This window comes from Primulina eburnea, chromosome 6 (genome assembly GCF_022965805.1).
Source record: "Primulina eburnea isolate SZY01 chromosome 6, ASM2296580v1, whole genome shotgun sequence".
Classification (NCBI taxonomy): Eukaryota; Viridiplantae; Streptophyta; class Magnoliopsida; order Lamiales; family Gesneriaceae; genus Primulina; species Primulina eburnea.
The window spans coordinates 22,857,864-22,865,154 of NC_133106.1; positions in this window are offsets into that span (position 1 = coordinate 22,857,864).

Sequence of the window (7,291 nt, forward strand, 5' to 3'; positions counted from 1 at the left end):
CATAAATTCAACTCCATGAATTTACTATATCATAATATAAATTCAACTCATTGACTTTATTCTCTCAACGGGAACAAACGATCCAGTGCTTGTGTGACCCTCAATGGTTCAGGGATACAGCTAGCCGTGGGTTCACAACTCTTTGTGATGCAGAATAATATTTATTCTTATTCGGGCTTACTCTGGTTAGCCCCATTCTTTTCATCAACACCTTGATTAAGAATGAGAACTCATTTCTGATTGCACCCATCGGATCATGGTAAGAGCGTCTAGTAGCATCGCCCCATGATCCCCTAGGTATCACTGATAGTGCTTGCAAGAACCAGTCGATTATAATTAACGTACAATATGGTGCCTTCATCTCATATATCCCGATCGAATCTGCCAACATTGGTTCATCGAGGGTTGCATAATAATTCGATAACTATGTGATAACTATAATAATGGCATCGCGTGTACTATTTGATAACTCTTTCTCTAACGTACATCTCATACTCTGGCCAGAGATTCCATGCACTATTATTTTATCAGATCACACAGGATATCCACACCCGTAGGTGAGCGGTGAATCCCCGACTACAATGCATTGGCACCTATATGTGTCGCAACTGTACCCAACCTCGCCACCTGATGACTCTCCTGGAGCCGGTAAACGAGTCAAAGCACAGCCCTAGCATATAGAGCCTCAGTGTTGTCCCGGGTCGTAAGGACTAATGGTGTACAATCATAACCACTGACTTATCCTCTCGATGAATGATAACCACTTAGAAAGTCCAAGGGAGGGTTATTCGGTATAATCATCATATGACTACCCATCTGCATGTTTGGACATCTCTATGTCCTTACCAAGAAATACAGTACACAACATCACAGATGCTAGTCTCGAGCTCAAGCGACCTTTATCTCTGTTTTAGGCGGCTGAATCGACTAGGAACTAATTTAGAATATGCAGTTTTACAAATGAGTTTCAACATCAAATTACGATTCATTTGTATTAAAGCATAATCAAGGACTTTATATATGCTGTTTAAATGGGTATACAGATAAAGTATACAGCCGCACCATTAAGCATAAATACAAAACCAGAGGACGATTTCGAATCATCTACATCACATTGGAAGCTAGAATCTGTGTAGCCTTCCAATTTTAATTCTCTACCCCCATAGACCATGGATAAGTTCTTAGTCCTTCTCAATTACTTAAGAATATCTTTCACGGCTTTCCAATGCATTGGACCAGGGTTCGCCTGATATCTGTTTGTAACACTCAAAGCATAAGCAACATCAGGACGTGTCGATATCATACCATACATGATACTACCAATAGCTGACGCATATGGAATACGTGTCATCATCTCTATCTCTTCATCTGTTTTGGGACACATAGCTTTAGATAGAGTAATACCATGACACATTGATAAGTATCCTCTCTTGGACTCTTCCATAGAGAATCGTTTTATAATGGTATCGATATAGGTGGCTTGGGTGAGTCTGAACATCCTCTTTGATCTATCTCTATAGATTTATATTCTCAATACGTAGGATGCTTCACCCATGTCTTTCATGGAGAATTTACTGGCTAACCATACTTTAGTTGATTGCAATAATCCTACATCATTCCCAATGAGTAGGATACCATCAACATAAAGTATTAGGAATGTCATTGCACTCCCATTAACTTTCTTGTGCACACACGGTTCCTCAAAATTCTTAGCAAAACCAAACTCTTTGATATTGCTATCAAATCTGAGGTTCCAACTCCTTGATGCCTGCTTGAGACCATATATTGATCTTTGAAGTTTGCATACCTTATGCTCACTTCCTACTGATGTGTATCCCTCAGGTTGAGACATATAAATTTCTTCTTTGATGTCTCCATTGAGAAATGCAGTCTTTACACCCATTTGCCATATCTCATAGTCGTACCATGCTGCTATGGCTAGTAGTATTCTAATGGACTTAAACATAGCAACTGGTGAAAAAGTTTCCTCATAGTAAACTCATTGCCTTTGATTATAACATTTTGTAACTAGTCTTGCTTTGAAGGTCAATACCTTCCCATCTGCCCCAAGCTTTCTTTTGTAGATCCATTTGCATCCTATGGGAATGATTCCCTCAGGTGGATCCACTAATGTCAAGACTTGGTTTGAATACACAGAGTCCATTTCTGACTGCATGGCTTCAAGCCATTTGGTTGAATTAGTATCCGATATTACTTCTTTGAAATTCATTGGATCACATCCAACACAAGACTCATCAAGGCCTTGTTCATGAAGAAGCGTATATCTTACAGGTGGTCTAATAACACTATCAGACCTTCTTGGAGCTTTTACTTCAACTACTGGTTGTTGGGGATTAGGTTCAACTACTATAGTTGATGGAGTATCTTGAATTTCTTCAAGTTCTATCATCTTGCCTTTTCTATCCAATAGAAATTTCTTTTCCAAAAAAGATGGAATTTCTTGAAACAAACACTTTTGCTTCTTTGGAATGATAGAAATAATATCCAACCGAATTCTGTGGATATCCTACAAAGTAGCAAAAAGTGGATCTACTATCTAATTTATCTTCCACTGTCTGTTTCACGTAAGCAGGACATCCTCATGTTCTCATGTAAGAATACTTGGGAGTTTTTCCCATCCATATCTCTTATGGTGTTTTATCCACTGCTTTAGTATGGACATTATTTAACAACATTGCCGCAATTTTAAGCGCAAAGCCCCAAAACGATGTAGGCAATTCAGTGAATTCCATCATGGATCGAACCATGTCCATCAAGGTTCGATTTCGACGTTCAGAAACATCATTCAATTGTGGTGTTGCTGGTGGAGTCCACTGTGAGTGAATCTCATTCTCTTTTAGATAACCCAAAAATTCAGCACTCAAGTATTCTCCATCTCGATCAGATCGAAGTGTCTTAATACTCCTTTCTAGATGTTTTCCTACTTCAGGTCTGAATTCTTTGAACCTTTCAAATGCTTCATATTTGTGTTTCATAAACATGCCCATACCTCGAATGGTCATCAGTAAAGGTAATGAAGTAGGATTGCCCATATTTTGTGCTAACACTTAGCGGACCACAAATGCCTGTGTGGATCAAATCCAGTAGACCATTCGCACGTTCCACGTTTCCACAGAATGGAGTCTTGGTCATTTTTCCTTTTAGACAGGATTTACAAGTAAGTAGAGAATTTATGTCTGACAAGTCAAACATGCCTTCTCCCACTAGTTTGTGCATCCTTATTTGAGAAATGTGACATAGTCTAGTGTGCCATATTTGTTTGGTATTTGGATCATCTAACTTTCTTTTGTTTGTTGTTGAAATCCTGTTTACTTTGGACATTCACTTATCATTTCCAAAACATTTTTGGCCCAGATAATTTCTTATGTCCATTCTTCTTGCAGTAAAACAAATATGTTCTGATTTATCGGGCCTTGTGGGCCCTTTAAGTGTTCTTCGGAGTTTGCCTTTTACTGGGTTTGTTTTTCCATGTGAGGGGCAGAACATTTCTTTCCCTTACCTTATGGGCCATTTTTCGTTCCCAACAAGAAGCCCAACTAGGAAACATCATTTTCCTATTTTATGGTAACTTCATAAGTCATAAGCATGTTGACTAGCTCTTCAAGGCTATCATCAATCTTATTCAAATTGAAATTCACCATAAACCCGTCAAATGAGGAAGAGAATGACAACAATTGATGTCATGAAGTAACTCGTTAGGAATCACCTATTCCAAGCTCACCACTTTCTCATTAAACCCAATCATATGTACACCACGCTCATGGGCTAAAGCCATGTCTTGCATGCGTGTAGTCATGAGCTTCTTGAAAGTGGTGTGCATAGTTTAATGCATCATGCAACTCTTGCACATGCATTCGAATGTCAGCAGCATTCAAAATTTCCTGAAACAGTCCCTACAATTCATTTAACATAAAAGCGAGCATATTACACTTTATCTTGCACACTATGGTCCCACCATCTTGCATGCATTGTCAGTTCAGCAAGACTGACATTAGTGTGTATGCCATTATCTCCGAATTTAGAACAATTTTTCCAACCAGTCTTGAAATTAGATTCGGATAGCTTGTTAATAACAAAAATGGATTACGTGACGATATCGAAAAATACTGATATAGAAATAGAATAATAGTTGCTGATTATTTTAAGATAATTTTAAGATATAAAATATGGATTTCATTTTATAAATTTCTCTCCCAGTATTTTGACATTTCCACCACCCTCTGATGAAAAAGGGAAATCGTATTTTCTTAGTGGGCACGTAGAGTCCAATTAGCCAATTATAATCCCGAATAATATCAGCCGATTATAATTTCTAAAAGGTAGAATCCAATTGCATCCCTATGCAACCTCCGTGTGTTTTGCCTCACGTTTAATAAGGACCCAATAATATGATGTCGTTTATTTTTGCGTGTCAAACTGACCCATCAATATTGAATTGTAGTGGACGGTCGCCATGAGTTCCCCCAATAATATGAGCCGAAGTCATGGGAGTTCCACTCAATTCACATCATATGTTCTGTGGAAGTCACAGCTTTCCGGCGTCCAGGTCTCCTCCATAATATGAGCCAGACACTATCCGCAGGTAGCGATCAACATGCAACCACGGTTGATGGAAGACAAGGAAAAATTAAACTCTTTTAATTATTACTTTTACTGTTTGATATGAATTTTGAATCATATTCAAAATAAGGGATTTTAATTTTAAAATCTGTCTCATCATTTTAGTTTAAAAATCGCATGCCATGTTTGTATGTTTGTCGGATTCATGCAACTATATTATCTAATAATATACATACATGCATACCATTATATATCTTATATATCATAATATGTCATTCAACAATAAATAAGGATGATCGATCGTCAACAGTATTAGATCCATGTGAGCCAAACATGGATCCAGGTCCAAAACCTAGATGAATTCAGGGATGTAAATGCAACTATTACAAGAGCTTCCAATATTTTACATGTCTTCATCTCGTTCATCGGGCCCACCATCTTCCAGTTTGGATCTCCCACTATCTCTAATAATTACATTTAAATAGCCATGGCACATAAGGGATACATCTCATGGGGGTGGGAACGGGCCATAAACCAGGCACACTTTAATAATATCAAATATTAATAAAACGAAAAAAACAGTAAAATATCTTAACATACACCTAACACATTGGTCAAGGCTATCGATCATCCTTCATGCATTTAATATCAAATATTAACATCAATTTAATTAAACAATTTAATTAATTGATAAATCATATATCTAATAATTTTATCACTAACCACCACAATTATTAAAGAATTTAATAAATTAAATAAACTCATTTATTTAATTTCCAATTAAATCAATAATAATTGATTTCTTATAAAACTCATTTTTACCATAAATAATTAAAATTATATTCTAATTATTTATTTTACAAGAAAATTATAAATTTTCCAAAAAGTAATTTTTAAAAAGAAAAATTGAACCAGTTTTCAAAAATATCAATTTTACCCAAAAATTTGAAAAATCAGAAAATTGCACCCTAGGCCCAAGCAATTCAAGCCCATCATCTAGCACGCTTCTCGAGACGATCCGGGGTAGCCGCCCGCGCACTGCCAGAACATTTCGGGTAGTCACAGGCCTGCTGTGCGCACAGCCGTGCGCGCGCTGCGGGCCGGCCGCGCGCTAGCTTGCGGACGTTTCGCACGCCGCGCGCGCTCGCGCTGCGCGTAGCGCCGTGCGCCGACCGCGCACACCCGTTCGCGACCCTGCGCGCACAGGTTGCCCGGAACAGTTCCGGGCAGAAACGAATTTTTTTTTGTTTTCTGGAAAAAATAATTTTGATGGTGCATCAATTTTCTGAAAAATTTTCTTATGTGGTTAGAAATATAAATTATTCAATATCAAAACCATACGATCTAGAAAAAGCTTTGGCTTTGATACCACTGTTGGATTTCGGTTTTCTACACGCCCAAACGCAGCGGAAGTTTAAAAATTTTGGATCTTGACATTCAAGATATATATTTGGACACTCGTATGGTTTTAAAATCAAACATTCATAGGGCGTTAGAATCGTTATACATTTGGTGAATAAATCACATGACTCCAACTACTCCGGTATTAGCGGATATAGCTCTTGTTATAAATCCTTACGAACATTCTTCGATCTCCTAATCTGGTCCACGACTAGAATACTTATTATCCTTCTAACTTGCACTAGAAAGCATATAAGATATTTTTACGTTGAGATCAAATATTTGTGAGAGGAATCAAAATTCTTTTTCTTGGAAAAATCCAAAACAATTTGGAGGATTTCTGATGTCTTTCACGTGAATCACCAAAAAAAAGGGAGGAAGGAGATGGAGGCTAGGTCAATTTATATTTATTTCCTTAAAAACAATAGTCTTGATCTAAATTTCATAATTAACATTAATGAGGTTGATTAATTAATGGGCTAGTCCAACTAGTTTAATTAATTAATCAAAGTCCATTAATAAATTTAATTATTTAATATGTTGGACTTGTACTCCTAAAAGCCCATCAAACATAATCCCAATATATTTAATTTAATATTTAATAAACTCAACTTTTGAGCTTAATAAATTAAATCAATTATAAATTCAACATTTGAATTTAGTATTTAAATTTTAAATTCAACTACTTGAATTTATCTCCTCCAAAATTTAATATTTAATAAACTCAACTTTTGAGTTTAATAAATATAAATTCTCAAATTCTATAAATTCAACTCCTTGAATTTATTCTCTCCAAATTTTATAAATTCATAAATTCAACTTCTTGAATTTACTATCTCATAAATTCAACTCCTTGAATTTATTTTTCTCAAAATTTAATTATCATAAATTCAACTCCTTGACTTTACTATATCATAATATAAATTCAACTCCTTGAATTTATTCTCTCAAGGGGAACAAACGATCCAGTACTTGTGTGACCCTTAATGGTTCAGAGATACAGCTAACCGTGGGTTCACAACTCTTTGTGATGCAGAATGGTATTTATTCTTATTCGGTCTTACCCTGGGTAGCCTCATTCTTTTTATCAACACCTTGATTAAGAATGTCAGAACTCATTTTTGATTGCATCTATCGGATAATGGTAAAAGCATCTAGTAGCATCGCCCCATGATCCCCTAGGTATCACTGATAGTGCTTGCAATAACCAGTCGATTATGATTAATGTACAGTACGGTTCTTTAATCTTATATATCCCGATCGAATCTGCAACCATTGGTTCATCGAGGGTTGCATAATAATTCGACAA